The sequence below is a fragment of the Protopterus annectens genome, chromosome 15.part0, assembly GCF_019279795.1.
Source record: "Protopterus annectens isolate FY-2018-M chromosome 15.part0, PAN1.0, whole genome shotgun sequence".
Classification (NCBI taxonomy): Eukaryota; Metazoa; Chordata; order Ceratodontiformes; family Protopteridae; genus Protopterus; species Protopterus annectens.
Genome location: NC_056749.1, coordinates 736521250 through 736547475, shown reverse-complemented (window position 1 = coordinate 736547475; position 26226 = coordinate 736521250). Strand labels below are relative to the sequence as shown.

Genomic DNA, 26226 nt, shown 5'->3' with positions numbered 1-26226 from the left:
GCTGTGCCCCCCCCCTGCTAATTATATATACCAACTCCAAGATCCCATTGCAATTGGGAAAGGACAAATTTTCCCGATCCTCACTGTACTTTGATCTCAGTATGAACAGTATGACATGTTCCATGTAACTGCACTTTAAATGTAATTCGCTGAACCAATTTTTGCTGAAATGAGAGGGACCCCTGCTGACATTACAAGATGCAAACACAGTGAAAGTCTTAAAAACTGAGGAGAACAAGTCTAAGATGACATTCCTGCTTAGTTTAGAAGAGGCATATCGGTATCAAGCAGGAATGGAAATCAAACCAGAAGTAGACAAAAATCAGGCAGCAACTAAATGTGTCAAAAAAGCAAAAGAAAGAATATATGAGGAAGGATCGGATGAGAAGGCAAGAAATGTGGAAAATGCATAAATATAGTTGCAAGTACAGAAAACTCATAGAACAACCTCATGTGGATCAGGATCTGACTCAGGAATTGTTAAGGAGAGGTAAATTTAAACCAAAAGGTTAATACTGGTGACTCAAGATAGTGGACTACAAATACGTTGGTTTAGTCCAGTGAACATGTGGGAGAAACAGACAAATGCAAGTTTTGTAACACAGAAAACAGTTGCACATGTTGTTTTTGGGTGTGATATACTAATGGCATAAAGCGTGTATACTGAATAATGTGGTAAGACTGTTGCACTGGGGATTAAGCACACATTACAATATTGAAGTAGCTGAGAAGCATTGGAAATGTGAGCCACTAGGCATTATAGAGAATGATTAAAGTTTGTATCACATGGGTTCACCCATTACCAACAGTTCAAAAAATAGATGCAAGAAAGCCAGAAGTGGTAATCCATGGAAAGAAGACAGAAGTAGCATTGATCATTGAAATTGCCAGTGATTGCATGGTCTTGCATACAGAGAGAGACAAAGTTACAAAATACCAGGCTTTGCAGGCAGAAATAAGGGCAATGTGGAAGAAGGATACCCAGACAGTTTGAACAGTAGTAGGAGCAATAGGTCTCATAAAAAAGAATTCACAGATTTACAGTCATATTTAGATATGCTACCGATACGTGTAACTCCATATGAATTGCAAAAGGAATCATTACTGGGCGCATTGCGGGTGCTGCAAAGAGCACTTTTGACTAACGTCAAGAACTGAAACAATACTAATTTCATCAACTTTAATCATACTTTGACTTAGGAATGGGATCTATTCCCATCATGGTATTAGAAACCCAAAATATAAATTAAACTGAGTTAAGCTATATAATAAATATAAATAACAAAATGCTGAAAACAACATATTAATCATCTTGCTAAATGCACTGTCCTCAAAATACACTTGATATTAATAATGCCATTAAGATCCAGCATCTTATTAGCTTCAACTAAAATCTGCTATTTTAACCACTTTGCATTCTAGCAAATTAAGATGTCCTTTAAAAGAACTGTTTTTTTTTTACATTATTAACACTATCAATAACATAAAAGTAAATTTCCTAAAGTCAGCACAATTAATGGCATGTTTGTCAAGTGCATTTGGAATATCTTTCTTCTTGTATAGCCAATACTTGTTCATAACTTCTTATCCTTTATTGTAAGTGACATTGGGAATGAAGTGCATTATTTGGATCTTGCAAAAACAACAGATACAAACAACAAATGTTTTCACAGTAATATTTTGAGGGAAGATACTTTTGTAAACAATTACCTTCACTTTAATAGTCAACATTTGCTGTTGTATGGTTTAACTATATTTTAGTTTCAATTTTACACAACTGTTTATTTGCATCACATGGTACAATCACGTGACGGATGTCTATGATAGTTTGTTTTATTTGTTTCAGTGTTTTTCCATGTTCTGTTGACGTTCTGTGGTTTTCATTAAAGGAACGAAAGTGCTACATTTATTTTATGAAGTCCACTTGGTTATTTTCTCAGTGATGTTTTTCATTGTTCTTTAGTCTGTAATAGAATGCCGATGACAAATTGCTTTTTGTTTTCATTTGTCGTTCTGAAGTATATCACTGTTGTTATTTCTGGTCTTAATCAGAAGTGCAAATTGCAAACTTTTAATTGGTTAACAATGCTAATTGTTTAACTTGCATTGTTATAAATTGTGTGCGTTTGTATTTGTGATTTTTATCCTCCCTGGAGCACAATAGCCAAAGTGTCAGGCAAATCAACATTATTTAATATTTATGGAAGGATTTGTGATTATAGTTTATTGTTGCATGACCCTGTGCTATAGCTCAGAATGAGTTTTAGCAGATAAAGCCCGGTGATCAAAACACATTTTGACAGCTGTGTAAATTTTTGCTGACAGTGACATGTTGCTCATACTATACCAGAGACAGAATCACATATGCAGTTACATACATGCTTGAGTGGTCATACATACTTGAGTGGTAAGGTCAAGTAAGCAGCTGGTCATTAGCTGAATATCATCTACATCAAACATTATTGAATCTGCTTTTGCTGTTTCAGTGCCACCCACTTTCCACACGTTCTCTGTACATCCATGAAAATTCTTCTGCAATTAATTTTTTAAAGAATATTCCTCTATACATTTGTGAAAATTATTCTGCAATTAATTGTTCAAAGAATATTCCAAAAAAAATGTATCTAGATTAATAAAAATAACTGTCAAAATGACTTCAGCAGTTGTTGTCTTTCAGCTTTTCCTGGTTAGGGGTCGCCACAGCGGAACTCCGGTCAGCTAATGATTGGCAGTAGATTTTGATGAACGCCGAGGTGCCAGCTCGACGTTCAACCTTCAATGAAGGCACGACCATTTATGCATGTCTTTTGAATGCCCACCCAACCGTGGGGAGGACATGTTGACTCCACACAGAAGGCACTCCCCGCACTCCAGCTGAAAATCGAATAGGAGAACCTCTTGCTGTGAGGCAACAATGCTACCACTGCACCACCGCGGATAAAATGACTTCAGCAGTAAAGATCTATATTTCTAACCAACAACTCACAAGCTTAAAAACAGAACAAAAACACTTCGTAATCTAGAGGAAAGTTTACCTCTGCATTTTTTTTTCTGAAAGACAACATTACCGGCATTCTAATATTACTTAAAATAAAATAACATTCAGCAGTATGAATGGTTTCATATTTTGTAAAACCAGCTAAGATTGTAAGTGTTCAAAGAAATTCTATGCATATAATTTCATGTGTAGGACTGAACTGGTTTGGGAATTGTCTTGTAATGAAGTAAATTTTTAGATATGTTTACGTTAAACTTGTTAGCATTAAATTAAGGTGATATTTTCTGAGAGACTAGAATTATAGAATTCAAACCAGATCATAGCTCAATGAAAACTACAAGGAATAATTAACCTGCAGTCAAGCATCTGATTCCAGGAGACTGTTCTCACTTGGCATTTAAGAACCACAAATCAAGCAATTTAGTCGGCTTTCAGAGTAGTCATTGAGCCAGTAAAGGTTGATTACCCTAACATATATGTGTCAGCATGGCTGAAAATTCAGCTTCCATCTCTTCACTGATTAGGCACGTTGACTAAACTTTTTATTTTCATATACTGTGTCCTGCTCAGGCTCTGACATATTTTTAAAAGAAAAAAAAAATATTATAGTTGCAACTTTTGCTGATTACTAATTGTATGTCTGACAAAGGGCTGTCCTGCGTGGCAACTACCAGAATTAGAAGTCTAACTATTATTAACTAGAATGTTTCTTGCAGTATCTATTTTAACTTTTGGTCAAAACAGAGCAAAGGTATGTTAATACAAGCATTTATTTAAGCCTGTCAACATCTGTGCAAAGTCAGCATATGAGAAAGAGTTGAAGAGCGTCTTAAACATGATTTAATGCTAAAGTGTACAACAATTTTATAATGTTTTAAAGTAAATCCAGCAAAGAAAATGAGGATACACAGCACAACTAGGCAATAAAACATTTGATAAATACAGTAAGTGATGTAACGCCATAAACAGGCACTTCTTTAGATCATATAAAACACACTTCTGTTAGAACATTTGAATACATTGACTGAATACAAAGTATGCAATTGTTTCACAGCATTTCATCACATGACCTATATCAAAAATCTTAAATAGCTAAAAACGTATAAATATTTTATTAAAAGAAAAATCAAATAAAATAATATATTCATCTACATAAGGTGCATGCTTTAAGGCGGGGTTTAAGGGAAGCTGCTTCATTTAACTCGAGCCCTTTATCTGCTTGTACCAGTATAGTCCATCGCAGCTCACACCTCTCCATTTGATTCCTTAAATCTCCCAAAAGAACATCATGATTTAACACTTGTATTACTGAAAAAACAAAGGAATGCTCAGAACCATATGTTCTTACATGTTTAGCAAGTGCATTTCTGTCATCCAACTTCCTGATCTCATAAAGTTTTAAAGTACACTTTTGTAAAGAGTTGTTGCTACTTTATGAATATGAAGCATAGACAATTTCTATTAGAAAGTGGGCGTAAAGAATCTGTGAACCCCAATGGATGCCTAATGTCCCAAAGGGGTAAAATAATATACCAGGAGTGCATGGTAAAAACAAGTGTGTCATCTTATGGCATAAAATTCGGGTGCCATGACTGAGTTCTATTACTGCTAACTGCAGCTTTTAAAAAGCCATGGTTAGTGAGTGAGGAAAAACAAAAACAGAACTAAGAGAAGTAACTGTAGCAACAGCAGTTAGGATTTGTGTGTGTGTGTGTGTGTGTGTGTGTGTGTGTATATACGCATGTGCGAGCACATGCTTGTAGTGGTTTGTACTGTATACTTTGACAGCAATGAACTAAAATACATTTAAGAGTCTATTATTTATATATTAATTAATAATTTGATTGGAATTACTCATCTGAGCTGAACACATTTAACAAAGTGGCTACATCTGTGTCTGTCACTGCAGGAGAGCAGTTGTAATAGATTGCAAATTGTGTCCTAACAGCAATGAGCAAAAATATATTACTATGCTTGTTATTTTTTCATTTGATCACTAACAACCATACGAGGTACGCAGAAGCAGTAAAATGGCTGTAATTGGTGAGCATGCATTTGTGTGCGTGTATGTATGTCCATGTGAAGACATTATTAGTTACATAGCTTATATTTCAGATGTAAAATACTTCTAATAATTATATATCCTACACAAGCATTGAAATATGTGGTGGAAAAATTATATATTGCAACAACTTCTGGTGCAGTTACTTCGATTAGTTCTGTTTTCACACGCGCACACACACACACACACACACACACACACACACACACACACACACACAAAGCACAGATAATGAAATAAATACAAAAACAAGTAATTGAAAATTACTGTAGCACAATAATGCTCTCTGGTGGGAAACGTACAAGGAAATAATTGACATTCCATGAAACATGAAGCCTCACAACACCCCTGGGTGGTCCATTATTACCGTTTAGAGAATGGGCAATCCGTAGATGGCATCATGACTGGACAACGAACATTCCCCAGCAGAGTATTAATAAAGAAGTAATGGCTGCTAAAAACAAGTCTGTCGCTTCATGGCAGCATACCAAACTGCCGTGGAGCTCAGAAAAAAACGAATGGCCACCATTGTTTTGCGCTTGCTTACCTTTAAGCATCTATTGCAAGACCGCCAGCTATTGTAAAGCCCACATTCTGCCTCTCGTCATCTTAGGGTTAGTGCTTCTGTTTTCTCCTAATGAGAGAAGGAGTGCAGTTTCATTATTTCCTGGAGAATGCTGATAACCAGAAAGCTTAATAACTGCTATATAGGTGACATCTTGGAATCTGTGCTTATATTCTGATCCTGGTGAGAGTAGGAGCAGAGTGCATTGATTCCGGACTCTTTCTGCTTGGAGAGTGAGTGTCTGTGCTTAATGTACCTGATTGGTCTGGTTGCTATTCGAGGCATCTGCCAGAAAAAGGCTGCAAGCCTGCAGACCCTTGCATCATCTGGGACAAGACTGTGGATCACCAAACAGGCCGTGGCCTGCTTTTCTTCTTGGGATTGGTGTTATCATTTTGCTTCTGGTGAGAGAAGAAGCAAAGGAGTATTGTATCTCAACAGAGTGAAGCTGTACTGAGACCAGCATTAGTAGTAGCCAGGCAGTAGCCATTCATGTGGCTCCCCTCTTTTTCTCATTCTTGACAAGCTAAGTCTTTGTTTTCAGTAAGTACTGCCTGATTTGTTTCTAACTTCAGAATATCTGCCTAAATACTTCATCTTTAAATTTTCAGGGTCCAAGTATTAGTTTCCCCTCAAGTGATTGGCAGTGCTCTGTACAGACACAGACACCTTGAGTAACATTTTTCCTGTAAAAGGAATATATAAGGAAATGGCCCCAGTACTTAGTAATAATGACCATCTCTCCTGGCATGTCTAAAGGTCAGTTCCCTGTGCTTTCTATTAACCTGGTGAACTTGGGCATTCTGAGGTAATATAGCAACTGCCTCATGTACACAGACAACCCTCCCCTCTTACCTCCCAACACTCAGACTTGAGAGATATGCACTTGTATATCTAAACTGGAAGCCATGCATTCTCAAGCCAAGACCGGAATAGCTGGTCAAGAGGAGAAGTTCAACACCTGCACCGCACCACATGAAACACACAGCCCTCCCAAACACCCACCATCACAGCTCTCACATAAAACACAAACCACACACCCACCTTTGAGGAGGCTGTCAATAGAAATCTACACAAACAGCAGAGACCTCCAAGGCAAAAATGCACTTGACAACCACAATACAGTACAAACCCCAAGACACATAGCTCACCTACATAGTGTGCCCCTCAACTTAAGCCCCTAAGGCAAAACAGCTTGCCCAGTACACTAATCATAGGTGACTCGATAGTGAGGGACAGTGATGTCCCACACACAAGGTTGAATAAGGAGAAGGTAACAGTCAGCTTTCTATCAGGTGCCAGAATCCGACACATAAAACACGCACTCCACTCCACAACAAGTACAAGTATGACTCTGTCACTCTCCATATGGGTGTGAATGACCTGAGACACACCTCCCTCGACTACATGAAAAAAGACATGGAGGAGCTCTCAGATTATGTGGCCCAGGCAGTTATGACCCTAGCCCTGAGCAGCATCCTATCATCACCCAGAATGATACCACAGTACAAGCAGAAAATGATTAACTTCAACAATTATCTAAGTTTCTGGTGTCATTCTAAGGGGGTCCAGTATCTGTCTGCTTAGGATGACATGTTTGACGGACTTCGATGCTTTGCCAGAGATGGCCTGCATCTGTCACCCCTGGGTTTCTAGATACTGGCTAAGGCTCTTGCCAACCCTATAGTGCCGTTTTAGGTGATGTTCCAAAGACCAAATTACCACCTTAACAGCTATAAATATATGCAATCTGAGGGTCATGCTGCTCAATGCTAGAAGTCTAAATCTCAAGATGCACTTGCTCGAAGCACACCTCAAAATGGAGAACATTGACATATGTTCTGTAACGGAGACCTTGTTTAAAGCAGCAGAAAACACCCCTGCGCTACCAGGCTATATCTCATTCCACACATTTTGGCCCCAGAACATGGACTAAAGCTCCAAAGGCAGTGGTGTCTCCATATTCATAAAGACTAGTAGCCCAGCATAATGCATCTGAGGTACTTCAGGTACAACTAACATAGGGTAAGACGGCGATTCTGGTCATAGCCTGCTATAGGTCCCCAACTATGTCCTAAGACTCACTCCACCCTCCTAAGCACCCTGGAAACTATTAGGGTCCAACCCAACACTCTCATACTAGGTGACTTCAACTATCCCTCCATCAACTGGGAAAACTACTCATGTACCAATACACTGGCACAGCGCTTCTTGGAATTCATCACTTCCAATGCCCTGGACCAGCTCATTCTTACCCCAACCAGAGGAAGCAACATCCTTGACCTGGTTATTACTAACATGGGCAACCATTGCTCTACACGAGTAGTCAATTCCACTGTGGTCAGATTCGACCACAAATGAATCACCATGGAAATCCACATCTCACCCACACCCCCTGCAAAGGTAACCACCATAAAAAACTTCAAAGCTGACTTTGGGCTCCTAAAAACAGTGGTGGCTAACTTCACAGCACCCATGTCAATAGAAAATATATTCATGACTGCTGAATCATACACCAATGCACTGTACGAACACATACATAAATGCATAGAACAGCCATACCCAACAGAACCAAGACACTCTCCTCCAAAAAAAGGAAGCCAATCTGGTGGTCCCCTGCCATTAATAAACTCTACAACAGAAGGAAGAAACTGTTGCAGAAAAAGGTGTAGTCCCAAGACTGGAAAAACTCCCTTATTGGCCTCAATAAAAAGTTGGGATCACTCAGCAAAGCCTCTAAAGCCAGCTATGACGGCAGAGTTGCAGCAGACACTAAAAACAACCACAAAGACTTCTGTAGTTATATCAAGAATCTTCACAGGAATACCCAGGTTTGCTCTGAGTTACTGCACAATGGTACCTCCTATACTGAGACAACAGATATTGTCAACATACTGGCTGACAGATTCAGTGCCAACTTTACCCCTCTCTCCCTCCCTGAAGGACCAATCATAATACCAGAGAATGCCAGGCACCCAACCTTACTGCAGCAGAGGTTAAAGCTGCATTATACAAGGCCAAGAATACAGCTTCCATGGGAACCGACAATATCCCTGGATATGTTTTACATGAACTACAAAGTGAACTGGCACCACATCTGTGTGCCCTGTTCAATCACAGCCTCACCTCAGGCTATGTCCCTAACTAATGGCGCACTGCTACAGTCATCCCTCTCCATAAAGGGAGAGCGACTACTGACCTTGGGAACTATCGCCCCATTAGCCTGACGAGTCTGTTATGTAAGGTTATGGAGTTGCATCCTCATTGACCTGGTTAACAAGGATATAGGGAATCTCCAAACTCTAGATCCCACTCAATTTGGTTTTGTGAACGGTAGATCATGCATGCTCAACCTGGTTGACTTCTTTGAGTCAGTCACCAGAGCTGTGGATGAGGGCAAGGCAGTTAATACAGCCTACCTCAATCTGGCCAAGGCCTTTGATACCATTCCCCACTCAGGAATTATTGATAAACTCACCAAACTAGGCATCAACCCCAATATCACTAGGTGGGTTGTAAATTGGCTCACAGAGCCCACAGTGTGAAAGTATCAGACTCCAAGTCAGACTGCCAACCAGTCATGAGTGGAGTCCCACAGGGACCGGTCCTGGGTCCTCTCCTGTTTGGCATCTACTTCTCAGAAGTCAAGGCCAATGTGGAGGGACTCTGGCTGACCAAGTTTCCAGACAATAGCAAGCTGGGAGCCATTATTAACTCCACAAGTGATCTAGACATCCTACAGAAAGGCCTCACTGAGACCAATGACTGGTGTCAAAACCATGGCATTAAGGTTAATGCCAAAACATGCATCATCCTCCTCTTTGGGAAAAACTCAGTTCCCACTAATTACCACATTGATGGGAGCCCACTGAACAATGAAGGCATTATAAGAGATCTCGGGACACAGGTTGACAGCAAGCTCTCCTTCAACCACCACATTACCACCGTGGTCAGAAAGTCCTTCTATGTGGCACGTCTCATTACTAAGGGTTTTGCATCTAAGAAAACAGTCGTCATCTCTCTTTACTCTTCCCTCATTAGGCCAATCATCCAGTATAATGCCCCATTTGGCATGTACCTCACTAGACACATGCAACAGCTGGAAAAGCCAGAGAAGTATCTCACCAAGTGGATCATAGGCCTTAAACACATGTCCTGCATGGATAGACTCAAAAAACTTAAACTATTCTCTATCTCATATCGCCTACGTAGAGGCGATCTCTGCTTGACTTACAAAGCCATGTCTGACCCAGCTCTGTTAGAAATGCTACATCTAAAGAAATCCCAATCCCTCTGCACCACACGTTCCAGAGACCTCAATCTCATTAACACAATCAACAGAACATGCTGGAGGACAGATTCATAACCCAGTGACTGCCCATGCTCTAGAACAGACTTCCCATACATGTCAAGTAGAGCACCTCACTGGCCCTCTTCAAGAGAAATCCTGATGAGTGGATGGGAAATAGAAAGTTCATCCCGGGGATCACTCCAGTGGCTTTGCTTGATAGAGGCACTGGGAACTAAAGTCGGGCGGCACAATGCCAGGGCTCTTCTACAGGCTAGGCTTGTAAAGGCTCCAGAGCCATTAGCCTAGTACACACGTATGAACCTAAGCAGCACTTCTGCTGTTTAGCAAGTGTAAAATGTAAAAAAAAAAAAAAAAAAAAAAGAAAGAAAAAGTGTGTGGGTTTGTCTGTTTGTGTGTAAGTGTATGCGTGCATGTGACTGATTGATCAAGCCATTATTTTACACTTGCTAAGCAGCGCTTTTTCTGTTAACAAGTGTAAAAAAAAAAAAAAAAATAGAAAAAAGTGTGTGTGTGTGTGTGTTCATGTTTGTGTGTGTGGGTGAGAGCAGAATAGACTGTGTATGTGTGTATGCGAGAGAAAGAGAGACTTGAGTGAACAGTGAGATTGATCAAGCCATTGTTTTACCCTCTCTAACAGCACTTTTGCTATTTAGTGAATGCAAAGTAAAAAAAAAAAAGAAACTTAAAATAACAATGTGTGTGTTTGTATGTCTGTGAGTGAGAGTATATGTGTGTTTGAAAGTAGAAGAGACTGTGTGTGTGTGAGAAAGTAGAAGACTGTGTGTGTGTGTGAGAGAGTGAAGAGTGAGAGCATTCCCTTGCAGCAGCAGCAGTTACGAGGTCTGCATACCTCTTACCGCAACATACGTGGATAAGCATAAAATAAATAGGGAACAAAGGCTCAAAATAACATTATTAACGTTAGGATATGTGTGCCTGCATATGAGAGACTGACCACTGGCAATAGTAGTAAAGAGGTCTACATACCTCTTGACCTTTCCGCTAAAGAAATATGGATAAATAAAGGGAGAACAAAGGCTCAAAAATAGGAACAACTTTTAATTATTGTTCTTAAAAGATGCTTAAATAACAGGATTTATGTTAGAATTACTTTTCTAAATGAAATGAAAGTCTGAAACTCAAATCTATGTCATCATTTAGAGATATCAATCTCTAATAAATGGCAACAAACCAAATGTTTTAGGAGAAAGGAACCAAAAAATCAACATTTAGAGATATCAATCTCTAATAAATGGCAACAAACCAAATGTTTTAGGAGAAAGGAACCAAAAAATCAAGTAAAGACCTAGATATTTTTAAAGTGTTATATTTTGGATGTAAAATGCTTCCTTCAACACAATTAACATATACTACAGCAACTAAGAACAGCAGCTACTAGCAAATACACACCAAAATCGTCTCTAAAAAGAATGTCCTTGTAATAAAGAAAGAAGACGCTGATGGCTGTAATCTCCAAAAAGGCCTTTACTAGTGCAAAACACAAGCGCTTTCACAAATGAGCTTCTTCAGGTGTACATTAAGCACTGTTAAAACACACCTTTTATATCAACATGGAAACCACATGATCAAGGTTCTTAATTACAAACTTTAAAGTATACAAAAAATTATGCATATAAAAAACTTTTTAAATACACATACATAAAATATTCATACAAAAAATATATAAATGCATTTAATACATATAAAATGTTAAAAAAACATCATATTAACATTCAAGAAATTATCTTTTCAACGGCCTCCTTTTCAACCTAGGTCTTAAAGGAATACACTCATTAAGCCCATGCCCTTCAGTACTTCTCAATTTAGTGATCCATATAGCTTCCAAGTTCTCAGTCCTATTGCAAATGTCACCCTGTCTAAGGCTCTCATGCAGTAAACTGATAACTCTAAAGCTGAAAACATGTGATATATCTGTGCTAGCAACATGCTTGGCAAGTGCATTGGTGTTACTACATTTTCTGATGTTATAGACATGTTCCCTAATGCGTTCTCTAAGATGTCTGTCTGTCTTGCCAACATAGAGCTTAGCACAGACCCTGCAACTAGCAAGGTAGACGACATGTTTACTGTCACATGTGGCAGAAACACGAAAGGTGTAATCCTTACCCTGATCAGGGTGACAAAATGACAAACCATTGTCTATGTAGCTGCACCAGTTGCATGACCCACATTGAGTAGTACCAGTTTACTCTCCATCCAACCTAACCTCCTTGGGATAAAATAATCTCCTCTTAATAGATTTATCATTCCTATAGCTGATCCTCGGCACATGATGAACTATGCCAGCTATAGTACTATCTGTCAATAAAACCTGCCAGTGTTTCTTGATGATGTCAGTGTATCTACTCACATCAGCTGTATACTTCAGGGACATTCTCAAATTAATGTGTTTGGGACCTCTCTCAAACTGTTCTGATAGATGTCTCTTAGAAAAATAGGGTTTGGCCACTGCACCTCGCTTATGAACAGCTATAGGTATATGTTCAGCTAAGGTCCTATCATCATAACCTCGCTCTCTGATACCCAGTCACTCTATCCAGCTCACTGTTGAAGTCTACCTCTCTGACACTAAGTCTAGAGGCCCTCATAACTTGGTTAGTAACAATATTCTTAAAAATATGAAGCGGATGTGCACTACTCCGATGAAGAAGGTGATTAACATGACAATCCTTCCTGTGTTGTTTAGTGTACACAGACCCTCTCTCATCTCTCACAACAACCACATCTAGGAAGTCCAACTTTTCATAAGACATCCTATGTGTAAAGCGTAAAAATTCTGTTGACTCAACGAAAAATAAAAATCTACGCAGACTGTCTTCATCACCCTCCCACAAAATAAAAAAATCATCCACAAATCTGCGGTAGAACAGAATGTGCTCTTTGAAAGGACCTTTAAAAACACAATCCTCTTCCCAAACAACCATGACTGCATTGGCGTAGCTATTGGCACAGGACGTGCCCATAGCCACGCCATTGCATTGTCTAAACATCTGATGTCCAAATAAAAAGACATTATGTTCTAGCACTAACCTCAAGAGATCACTCAGCAAGCTTACTAATTCTTTACTGTAATGAGCATAACTTTTTAAAAATTGCCATACTAATCTAACTCCTGCATCATTGGGTATCACAGTAAATAGTGAAACTACGTCAAGAGTAACAAACATAGCTTGACAATCATCATGTGTAGAGAAAAAAACATATAGGTCACCAAGAAAATGTTCAGTGTCCTTGAGTACATGTTGTATATCATTCAAAAGTGGTCTAAGATGTTTCTCTATGAATATAGAAATAGGTTCAGTGCACCATCCTCTCCCTGAGACAATGGGTCTCATAAGCGGATTTAAGGTGGATTTGTGCACCTTGGGTAAACCCTGTAAAATCTGTATAAGTGGTTTCACAGTCAAAAAATAATCAAACAGTTTTTTGTCAATTAAATGTTGCTCAAAAAGAAACCTAACACTATCAGCAACTGACTCTGTATGTCTATTGACCTGTGTAAAATTTAATTCCTCATAAAACAAACTGTCTGCCAAGCTATCTAACATTTTCAACTCATACCAACCCTTGTCAAGAACCACAATAAGACCACCTTTATCAGCTGGTCTAAAAACAAGGCGCTCATCATTCTCCAATTCCTGCAAAGCTGTGGCTTCATATTTGTTTAAGTTAGAATAACCTCTCTTATTATAGTAAGTACCTGAGCTCATGCATGCATCATAAATATCCCTAATACACAATTTCTCAAAAGCATTAATAATTGGATTCATATTCGGAATGAAAGAACTAGGTCTGACAAACATATTAAAACTTTTGTCAACATCATCTCCCATATACATTAATTTCAAAGTTAAATTTCTAGTGAAGGTCTTAATGTCCAAAATTACATCAGCAAAACATGAACGATTAGTCGGTATGAAAGACAGACCTTTCTCAAGGACTGCCAACTGATACATATTCAGAGAAACACTTGATAAATTTAAAATTAGTCCCTCTTTGCATTCAAATATTGACTCGTTGGTGCATTGTCCCACTTCCGTTTGCCCCGTGTTAGGCTCCTGCCTCTCGACTGATCCCTTCTCAAAACATTGGAGTTCTCTTTCATAGGTAAAGGGAACTCTATATTGTGTCTTTGTAAAAAATTACATGACTCTGTGTTAATGGTGTCAACAGAATCCAGTCCATCTCGGTGTACTTGCGCCGTAGTAGTAAAGGTCTTCCTTCTCGTACCCAACTCTGTAGAGGACGAATTAATGGATTTAGATGCACCCACATCTCCGTTTTGCTCTCCAGACGTCAACGGCACTTCTGCCCTAGCAGTAACCGACGTTACCACTTCCTCAGTCGTCCCAGCGCTCTGTAAAATGTGTCCTACCTGGGTACGCTCTTCTCTGGGCCAGGTAAAGATGTTCCCTGCCCGGAAATCGGCTCTGTCCCTTATGATTTTATCAATTTTCATTTTCTGTAGCTTACTCTCGTACAGGGTGAGTGAATTAAGCATATCCTCTATATAAAAGTCAGTAACATCAGCAGAATATTGTTTAAGCAGTTCACTATAGATATTATTAATAGTGTTAGTTAAACTTGCCATTTCCCTCTCCGCTGCTGAAATAAGTAAGCGCAAATAACCAAAACTGGTTTGTAAGTTCAACTTTTGCCACTCCATTAATAGGAGTTTATCACCATTATGAAACAAGGGCATTTTTAAAATCCGCAATCCACGGGGTATTATTTGTTCATTCAAACATACCTCGAGGTGGTATCTCTGATACTGGCTTCTCTTGAGCTTATACAGCTCCTTCTCAAGGCTAAACAATTTTGTCTTTAAAGCAATAACATCAAAATTATCATCCCTTGTGTGCGACACCGTGTCCTTGCAATTCACCAAAGGATTCACTGCTCCAGAGATATTCGATAAATAATGCTGTAGTTTAAGATTGCTAGCATTAAAGTGAATCACAGGATTAGGTAAATCCAACTCTATAATTTTTTCAGCCATCTGTGTGTAGATGCCAGCAGAAAAAAATGAAATAAACTAAGAACAGCAGCTACTAGCAAATACACACCAAAAACGTCTCTAAAAAGAATGTCCTTGTAATAAAGAAAGAAGACGCCGATGGCTGTAATCTCCAAAAAGGCCTTTACTAGTGCAAAACACAAGCACTTTCACAAACGAACTTCTTCAGGTGTACATTAAGCACTGTTAAAACGCACCTTTTATATCAACATGCAAACCACTAAATCCGCCTATGAGACCCATTGTCTCAGGGAGAGGATGGTGCACTGAACCTATTTCTATATTCATAGAGAAACATCTTAGACCGCTTTTGAATGGTATACAACATGTACTCAGGGACACTGAACATTTTCTTGGTGACCTATATGTTTTTTTCTCTACACATGATGATTGTCAAGCTATGTTTGTTACTCTTGACATAGTTTCACTATTTACTGTGATACCCAATGATGCAGGAGTTAGATTAGTATGGCAGTTTTTAAAAAGTTATGCGCATTACAGTAAAGAATTAGTAAGCTTGCTGATTGATCTCTTGAGGTTAGTGCTAGAACATAATGTCTTTTTATTTGGACATCAGATGTTTAGACAATGCAATGGCGTGGCTATTGGCACGTCCTGTGCCAATGCAGTCATGGTTGTTTGGGAAGAGGATTGTGTTTTTAAAGGTCCTTTCAAAGAGCACATTCTGTTCTACCGCAGATTTGTGGATGATGTTTTTATTTTGTGGGAGGGTGATGAAGACAGTCTGTGTAGATTTTTATTTTTCGTTAATGAGTCAACAGAATTTTTACGCTTTACACATAGGATGTCTTATGAAAAGTTGGACTTCCTAGATGTGGTTGTTGTGAGAGATGAGAGAGGGTCTGTGTACACTAAACAACACAGGAAGGATTGTCATGTTAATCACCTTCTTCATAGGAGTAGTGCACATCCGCCTCATATTTTTAAGAATATTGTTACTAACCAAGTTATGAGGGCCTCTAGACTTACTGTCAGAGAGGTAGACTTCAACAGTGAGCTGGATAGAGTGACTGGGTATCTGAGAGAGCAAGGTTATGATGATAGGACCTTAGCTGAACATATACCTATAGCTGTTCATAAGTGAGGTGCAGAGGTCAAACCCTATTTTTCTAAGAAGAGACATCTATCAGAACAGTTTGAGAGAGGTCCCAAACACACTAATTTGAGAATGTCCCTGAAGTATACAGCTGATGTGAGTAGATACACTGACATCATCAAGAAACACTGGCAGGTTTTATTGACAGATAGTACTATAGCTGGCATAGTTGATCATGTGCCGAGGATCAGCTATAGGAATGATAAATCTATTAAGAGGAGATTATGTTATCCCAAGGAGGTTAGGTTGGATGGAGAGTACACTGGTACTACTCAATGTGGGTCATGCAACTGGTGCAGCTACATACAGTGGTTTGTCATTTTGTCACCCTGATCAGGGTAAGGATTACACCTTTCGTGTTTCTGCCACATGTGACAGTAAACATGTCGTCTACCTTGCTAGTTGCAGGGTCTGTGCCAAGTTCTATGTTGGCAAGACAGACAGACATCTTAGAGAACGCATTAGGGAACATGTCTATAACATCAGGAAATGTAGTAACACCAATGCACTTGCCAAGCATGTTGCTAGCACAGATATATCACATGTTTTCAGCTTTAGAGTTATCAGTTTACTGCATGAGAGCCTTAGACAGGGTGACATTTGCAATAGGACTGAGAACTTGGAAGCTATATGGATCACTAAATTGAGAAGTACTGAAGGGCATGGGCTTAATGAGTGTATTCCTTTAAGACCTAGGTTGAAAAGGAGGCCATTGAAAAGATAATTTCTTGAATGTTAATATGATGTTTTTTAACATTTTATATGTATTAAATGCATTTATATATTTTTTGTATGAATATTTTATGTATGTGTATTTAAAAAGTTTTTTATATGCATAATTTTTTGTATACTTTAAAGTTTGTAATTAAGAACCTTGATCATGTGGTTTGCATGTTGATATAAAAGGTGTGTTTTAACGGTGCTTAATGTACACCTGAAGAAGCTCGTTTGTGAAAGCGCTTGTGTTTTGCACTAGTAAAGGCCTTTTTGGAGATTACAGCCATCAGCGTCTTCTTTCTTTATTACATATACTACAGCAAGTTTGAAACATTAGGGGGAAGAACTGTTTTACATCAAAAATATATAAAAAAAATATATACCATTTAAAATAAATAAGTAAAACACAACAATTTTACAGAAATCCCATTCTCTACGTGCAATAATGCCCTCCAGGGTGTGTTTTAATGTATAATTAATGCCCTCCCAGGAGTATAGAGGCCCGATACCCTCATAACACCCCTCGGTAGGTGTGACACACCCTGTCGGGCATTATTGTATGAATAATCGCCATGCTATTGGTCATTGATATTCACTTAACTACATTTTCAGTTACATAATTTTGTTACTTTATAGTATGCATGTCTCTTAAGTTTGTGAACGCACATTAGCAGCTATTTAGTCAATCATTCACTCTCTCAATTAAGTATCGGTCAATCAAATTTCATTCATATTTGTCTGGGTGCATTTAAACCTAAGATGTAAACATCCACTAAAATAGGCATCATACATGCAAAGGTTAAAGTCATAATAAAGTAAAACTATATTGGCTATAGATTTAAGAACTGAAAACCTGGGTATGCTGTTTGAAATAAACATATTTTTTTAAATCTGATGTTGCTGTCTACATCATTGTTTCAGAAAAGATGTCAGAGAAATAAGCTGCACAAGAGATTGCACAAGAAAAGTGCTTTCAACAAAACAGATAATTTATATTGTATTTATTTGTTTGTTTGAATTTATTAACCTGGTAAACACTTTAGTCTAAGGACCCTTTTTAGGTGCGACTTGGGCCATTGGGCAAACAGAGATATTTCAAGGACACTGACATCAGGAAAACAACATTAAATATAACAGCATAGATTACAATGATGTGACTATAAATCACAATTCAAAACTAAAGGTTAGGTAAGAGTATCACTGAAAATAGTGACAGGAAAAGTACTTTGGAGGGAGTGGAATCAAGAAGACGTAAAATAAATGCATTAAGAAAGGAATGCACTGCAGTAAATGAAGGAGAAAGAAAAGTGAAAGAAAACTAATTTGGTAGGTCATCTGTGGATGTATTAGTTGGGCAAGTACTATAAGTATTTTCATTTAGTTTGTGACTAATGATTCATTACAACTCAGGAAGCAGCTTGACCTTGTCTATGAAAACGCAAGGTGGTCCTGAAGAGACGTAGAAGGATCGCAAAGACACATTATTTCTGATTCCCTGAGGGATCATATTCCAATTACCTAGGGTTAAGTTACTGAATGATATTTCAGCAGGAGTCGCACAGAAGGGGGAGAGGCTTAACTATACATGTGCCTTGTGAATTCATTAATGTGTACACTGAATCTTAGAAGTGCAGAATTGTTTTAGTGGTGGAACGTAGCGGTCATTCATAAGTCTGTACATATAAGGCCCTTGCCTGAATTGAAGACCAATAAGATGTGTTAACTGTGCCGTAGTGTGGTCTTAGGTGTATAAATCTATGAAGTCTGTTTTCTGTCATTTGCAATGTGCATATATTTTGGGAGGACTGTATTTCAAATTATAGGTGGTGCATATTCAAGCCAAGGAAGGTATATATGTTAATAGCAATAACCTGTCATGATTCTTTGGTTAAAAGCTGTGAAAGTTTGTGTGTTACCTTGAGTTGTGTAATTACTTTGTTAGTTTACTGTGCTATGTTGGGGACAAAATAGAGAGTTTGATCAAAGTATTTCAGGATATCTTCAATGTGTAAACACTGACAGATCTTACTAATTAGGATCTTGTATATCAAGTAACTGCACAGGGGTGAGTCTGTTGTTAGTTCTAAATAGTATAACAACTTTTTGTGTGTGTGTGTGTGTGTGTGTGTGTGTGTGTGTGTGTGTGTGTGCATGTGTAAGCGTGTGCTTGCACATACTTAGTATGAGTTTGTTTACTTTCAACAGGTAGCAAAGCTAACAAATGTCTTTACAGTCCAGGATGAATTTTAACCGCAGAAGGTGCTGTACTAGTAATAATTATGTGATCAGCATGAAGAAGTCAGTTAACAGCAGGGTATTTGTTGTCAAGGCATATCAATGATGAAAACAATGGAGAGTCTACAAATGAACCACGTGCAAAGCTTATGTTAGAAGTTGTCACGTTAATATCCTGGCATTCAGAGTTGACCTTGAACATTCTAGCATTCAGAATAAATCTGCAAGACTATGAAATATGCAAACCAAATTCTAGGATGGAAAATAGTGTAACTTAAAAAAAATAAAGAATTTGGGGGTCTTTAGCAGACTACAGTTCATCCAGAAAATGGGAAAGATGGAAAAATATGGAGGAATACGGCATGGGCTAAAGGCATGACATCTTGAAAACTCAAAGCTCAAAAACTTAAGGAAAGGTTACTGCAATAAGTTGTGGATAGAGAATTCTGGAACAGAATATGTACAAGACCAACCAGATAGTGGCTATATTAACCAGATAATGACTGATATGTACAAAAGCCTATAGCGGACAAAAACTAACAGTCACTAAAGCCAATAACAGTTTTGGAGAAGCCCTCTATTCCAACTGCATATCCAACAAATGGAATTTAATTCCACAGCACATAAGAACTACCTCTAATAAGCGTATATTTAAGACGCTTCTCAGGGAGCACCTTACCAGCAACTCGCTATGCTCCTGCAGCACTCCACGATGACATTCTCTTTTTTTTTCCTCCCAACTGAAATCTCTTTTTTGCTCCGACTACTCCCTAGAATACTAAAGTTGCATTTTTTAACTATATATTCCAACTGTTACTTTTATTTTATAAGAAATGTAATCTAATGTGTAATAAATGTCCTGTAGTTTTACTTTTACTTTATACAAGAAACCATATGTTTTGCTGTACATTACTGAATAGTAACTGTTATGTAATTTGTTCTGTTACTATTGTAAATGTATTTTGTACTAGAGATTTTCCCCGGGGCCTCTGCCCAGTCACACACTCCCGTTTAACAAATGTAAAATAAAATAAATAAGTAAAATAAATAAATAAGCAGGTCTTTCTGAAAGCCACATGTCTTCTGAAGATATTGGAAGAAGATCTGGCCATTCTAAACTAATAGAAAATTTAATTTGATATCCATATTCTTCCCAACAGAAAGACCCCAAGCCCTGATGACCTACCACACAAACTCTATTAATGCCAGAGCTGGCTGATCTATTTTTTTTTTTTGTCCCATCAAACCACATTCTACTGACCCAGATCCCCAGTGCCCCACGTTCACGTCAGGTCTATCAGACATCCTCCCACACCCTCAGATGTACTCTGATATTTCTGTGGCTGTTTGTGTATCCTAGGGGCATCCTGCAGGCTTGGCCATCTGTGTTCTTGCATACAGAGGTTCTTTTTATGTCCCCACCCCCCACACTCCTCTATTATATCTGAGGGCAATTCTTCTCTTTGGGCTATGGTTCCCCTTAGGGAGCATCATTGATCAGTACCCTCACACCCTACTGCTCCATCACTCACATGAGCTGCTAAATGAGCCCAGACCACCTGGGCCATGGTCAGGGCTTTATCCGTGTATGCTAGTGGAACAGTTAAACTGGCTGATCTACCCGATCAGGTAGAAGTGCTGGGTGTACTACCTTACTCTAAACTGAGTGATCTACCTGATCAGGTAGAAGTGCTGGGTGTACTACCTTACTCTAAACTGGCTGATCTACCCGATCAGGTAGAAGTGCTGGGTGTACTACCTTACTCTAAACTGAGTGATCTACCTGATCAGGTAGAAGTGCTGGGTGTACTACCTTACTCTAAACTGGCTGATCTACCTGATCAGGTAGAAGTGTTGGGTGTACTACCTTACTCTAAACTGGCTGATCTACCTGATCAGGTAGAAGTGTTGGGTGTACTACCTTACTCTAAACTGGCTGATCTACCTGATCAGGTAGAAGTGCTGGGTGTACTACCTTACTCTAAACTGGCTGATCTACCTGATCAGGTAGAAGTGTTGGGTGTACTACCTTACTCTAAACTGGCTAATCTACCCGATCAGGTAGAAGTGCTGGGTGTACTACCTTACTCTAAACTGGCTGATCTACCCGATCAGGTAGAAGTGCTGGGTGCACTACCTTACTCTAAACTGGCTGATCTACCCGATCAGGTAGAAGTGCTGGGTGTACTACCTTACTCTAAACTGGCTGATCTACCCGATCAGGTAGAAGTGCTGGGTGTACTACCTTACTCTAAACTGGCTGATCTACCCGATCAGGTAGAAGTGCTGGGTGCACTACCTTAGTCTAAACTGGCTGATCTACCCAATCAGGTAGAAGTGCTGGGTGTGCTACCTTACTCTAAACTGGCTGATCTACCCGATCAGGTAGAAGTGCTGGGTGTGCTACCTTACTCTAAACTGGCTGATCTACCCGATCAGGTAGAAGTGCTGGGTGTGCTACCTTACTCTAAACTGGCTGATCTACCCGATCAGGTAGAAGTGCTGGGTGTACTACCTTACTCTAAACTGGCTGATCTACCCGATCAGGTAGAAGTGCTGGGTGTATTACCTTACTCTTCCCAGTAAACCTATACAGTCTACATTCCCAAAAGACAGAAAGGGCACTCAATTTCATCTGAGCTACAGACCATTAGCCATTTTACAGTTTGAAACTAAAATATGCCAGGATTCTCACAGGTAGGATGATAAAAGTTTTACATCAACTTATTACCAGTTCCTAGCAGAGATTTTTTTTAAAAATTAGCATGAATGCCCTGACTGATTGTGACTTAGGTTTAACATATCTAGCTTTATTCAACTTTGACATTCATCAATAGAAGCATGTTTCTTGACATTATAAAGGCCTTTGATTTTCTGGAATAGGATTTTTTTTTTTGGGGGGGGGGGGGGCAGTATTCCAGGTTAATAGTATTAAAGACCACTTTCTTGATAGATGCTGGGCACTTTATAAAGGTCCAATGGCTTAAGTTGCCACTAGTGAAATTGTAGAATAGAATGTGTGTTGTAGCCTTAAGAAGCAGTTCAAAGTGAGGGCATGTGCATATAAATAGTGAGCAAGTTCAGGCAGCGGTGCCGTTTTGAGAGAACCCCCAGAGTGTTAACATGTACGAGTGCAGTAGTAAGTCTGCTTATAAGTTTATTTAAGTTTAAGTTGCTAAGCCTCAATCCTGATGTGTTTGTATATAATAAAGCTGTTTGAACCGAACCCACAACTGTTCATCTGTTTTATCCTGACTGGATGAGCGACAGAAATGTCTTTGGCCCCTTTCTATCTACAATAAGCCAGGCAGGGTTACACCCTTTCTTGGTTGCAATTTGTTTTAGCATTAAAAAAACTGGCCACTATACCGCTTGACCTCTAAACACAAGAAATCTCAACAGAGTCAAAAATAAAGGGGGCACATTTTAAATATTTCTCTTATATACTTGGAAAGTTGCTAAAACAACAGGTTTTACATTTGTATGTATTTTCTGAAGGATATGAAGACTGAAACTCAAATGCCTGTCATTGTTTACGGACTTCAATTCTCAGTTATTTGCAAGAAAAACTCAAAATTCTGAGGAAAAGACCAAACTATGAAAAAAAACCTCTGGACAATATGTGAAATCTGGACAGTTGAGAGGCTGACTGTTCATAATAACACTACACACAAACCGGTATTAAAACTAAGGAAGGGAAATCAAGTGATCTCCATGGTTTGTGGATAGATAACGCTTTAGAAAATCTTTGAAACACTTAAAGATTTTAACAGATATCAAGTGTGGCACTTGAAGAAAAAAACTGTGCTACTTTCCATTAACAGGGAATGTGAAAAGATACTTCTTAGCATAGAACAATAAGGACTAGTCACTGCCAAGGAACATTTATATGCAAATTTCACATCTAAATTTATGACCCCTTTTCTAAGTGAGAACAAAGTAATTTGGGAAATTGGAAGGCTTTTACCCTTTCTGACAAAGATTAAAACAATTAAAATGTTCTGTCTCCCAACATTTCTATTCTTGGGTCAATGATATTCTTTTCTCAGTGAAAACCTCATACTCTGAGAAATTTCAATGAGTCTGGTTGGATTATCTTTTGGAGGGAACCTACCAAGGATATCCATAAATAAGTTAATTATCTTGAATCATAAAGGTAGCTTGGAGTTTCTTGACCAGAGAAGCATACCTCTCAACCTCTTAGCACGTGAAATCAGGACAAAGCCTAAAATAACGGGAGGACAGAGGCCCAAACATAGGGACAGATTTTAAATGTTGCTACTATAATCTTAGAAAGTTGTTAGAATAACAGGTTTTGCATTAGCACTCATTTTTATGAAGGATATAAAGTCTGAAACTCAAATTTACATCATAGTTTAGTAACTTTAATCCTCAGTGATTTGTCAGAAAACCACAAATTTTATGAGGATCAGAATAAAAATAGAAGGCAAAAATCTGGACATTCTGTGAAAATCTTGACAGTTGAGAGGCATGCAGTGAGAAGATGTACTAAATCTACCGTCATCTGACAAACAATAAAAGCAAGAAACAAACAGGCCTCTATCTGGATCTCAATTGAATTAGCAGTGTTACACAAACTTAAAGAAGTTACTGCAATAGATGGTAGAAACAAATTTTTGGATCCAGATGGAATGGAAAAGCTAGGTTGGACTTATTTTCTGGGTTCTAGTTGTAGAAACAATTAGTGCTTGTAGGGCAGATATGAGATTTGCAAACATATCGGGTAAATAGGGCACCTCTTCATCGATAGGAGTAGATGATCTAGGGATACCTCCTTTTGCAGGACTTGATCTCAAGAGAAAGAGGATGGTTTATGGGATACCAAGAATACATTAGGAAAAATTACTGAGGAAGCACAATATTTATGGTTGAGATCCCTGTATACAAGGGGTGGCCTAATCCTCTAAAAAGCTTAGTCCTACCAAGATAATCTGTGCCAAGAGCCTTCTTGGCCAGTAGGAATGCGCATAAAGTGATCCTGTCAGCTATATACATATATGTAGGGAGCACACTTCTGAGAACATAGATGACATGAGACTGAAATGGTCTTAGACAACTGAGTTAAGTTAGTGAAGAATAATGACTTAAGATAAAAGTGACATGGAGGGATTAATCAGCAGTACCACCAGGGGTTTTCTCCCACTGTAAACTGCTACATTACTGTCGCAACTCACCAACAAGGATTCACAGTAGAGAAATATCTCGAGACAGCATGCCATGTATCCGATCTGGCACTACCCAGTAAACAAACTCATTTGGGAAAGAATTCACAATGTAGCCTCATGGGCACTGGGAAAGAATTTCTTATTTTTTTATTTATTTAACATTTGTTTACCGGGAAAGTCCAACTTGGGATGAACCAATTTTCAGCGGAGTCCCAGGGAGAAAAGCTCCAGATACATGTCTTTGTAATAGGCTTAGTATGGGCATGTTGGGGCTTCTGGCTATTGAGTTTAGAAATATCAAACTTTGTGCTGCCTAAGGATCAGAGACACTGAATCTGTTTGGTAATATTACCAAAGTTGGCCCCATTAGGTGGATATAGAATCCTAGTGATTAAATGGGAAAACTAGGTATGTATGAATAGACACCATTGTACTGTTTTCAGAACACAAACTATGTGAAGGACTTCAAAGATATTCTTTTTCTGTTCTGACAATCCCTTCTAATTTTTTAAGTGTGTAATATTGTGTTCTGTCTTTTGAATCAGATAATCATTTCCAGTGTTTAAGATCTCAAAGATGTTATTTTGTGTGCATGTGTTTTTTTGACCAAGAGATGATGTCTTTAGGTACATCTTTAACTCAGTTTACGCACTGCATTGGGAAGTGTGCTGCAGTTACTGTAAGTGACATGAAGATTTTTTTCATCTTCTGTTTTTACTTTTCTATATCCAATTCGTAATGCCTAAAGTGGTGGAATCATATTTTGTGTATTATGTTACATTTTAATAGTGCTACTTCAACCTTTACCTAGTACTTATGTGAAAGTAACCACTGAGATCTGAAGAATGCAAATTTGTAGGCAGATAATGTAAGATAGATATATTGTTATTATTTTGTTATAAATGATAATATGGTTATGATTCCATGGTAAAGAATAAAGATGGTTGTTTAAAAGAATATCTGTCTTTGGGGTAATTTTTGAAATATGTACAGACATCAGTCGAAAATTTGCATTGCCTCACTTTGGATAGCAGGGTGGAATGACTGATAAATTCAAAATTCCGTTTCAAGTAAATAAAGATTGTTGTAGATGCTTAACTTTCTCAAAATTGTACATGCTAGTGGTAAGAAAAAGGATGATAGAGCTGATGTTAAATTTAGGTTGGAAGCAACACTGCTTATCTGTGAATATGTCATATTAAAAACAACATTGCATGATCTACTCATAAAAGATTTTTTTTTTCAAAAAATGTTGCTATGAGTAGAATATCTGAAGAAATTTTGGCTGCTGCAGTTGCAGGGAGCCGTAGGATTGTTGCATGTTGGAATAGTGCAGGTATTGATCGTATGTTCAAGGATAATGTAAAGATGTGTACAAGAGGAAAGGAGAGCAAGTGCTGACCCAGTTTGTGTAATAATATGTGGATAATATTAAAGCAAACTGGTTTAGAATTCTTCCTAGAACATCCCTGACCTACCTCTTAGTTACTGCTTCAAAGTAAAAGTTAAGGTAGTATGAGATGGAATGGAGGGGGCTGTTCAAGTAAGGGGTGAGTAAATGAGGGAAAGACTTAGGGAGAGGTAATGGTCAAATGCAAATGTTATGTTTAATAGCTATTAAAATGAAACACGTTCACCAAAACATTCAGGAATATACAAGTTGTTGTTCCATGTTCAATAGCATTTAATGTTTCTCTTGAGAGAATGCTGTATGTTGATGTAGACCTATCCACTATCCCTATTTTCAGGACTGATTTACACATGCACATGGGGTGCTTATTTTGGAGATATGTCCCTAATTTCAGACTTAGAGGTACAGGCAATAGACCAGTTAAGCCATTTTAAGCAGAGTCCCTGCAATCCCACTGGTATGCCCATTTAGATACTCTCCTGTCTATAAGTGATATGTGGTTTAGTTCTGGTTTAAGTCTTCCACATTCATTTATCTCTTTTAGATCTGATGATAATGATGGGCATTCTTTAGCTTTGCAGAAAG

General features: G+C 38.4%; 1 protein-coding gene across 2 annotated transcripts in view; it reads left to right on the top strand.

The window, feature by feature from the left end:
- The window catches only part of AFF2 (AF4/FMR2 family member 2), a 3001139-nt gene that overhangs the window by 681951 nt on the left and 2292962 nt on the right, over positions 1-26226 (top strand). The window lies entirely within an intron of this gene.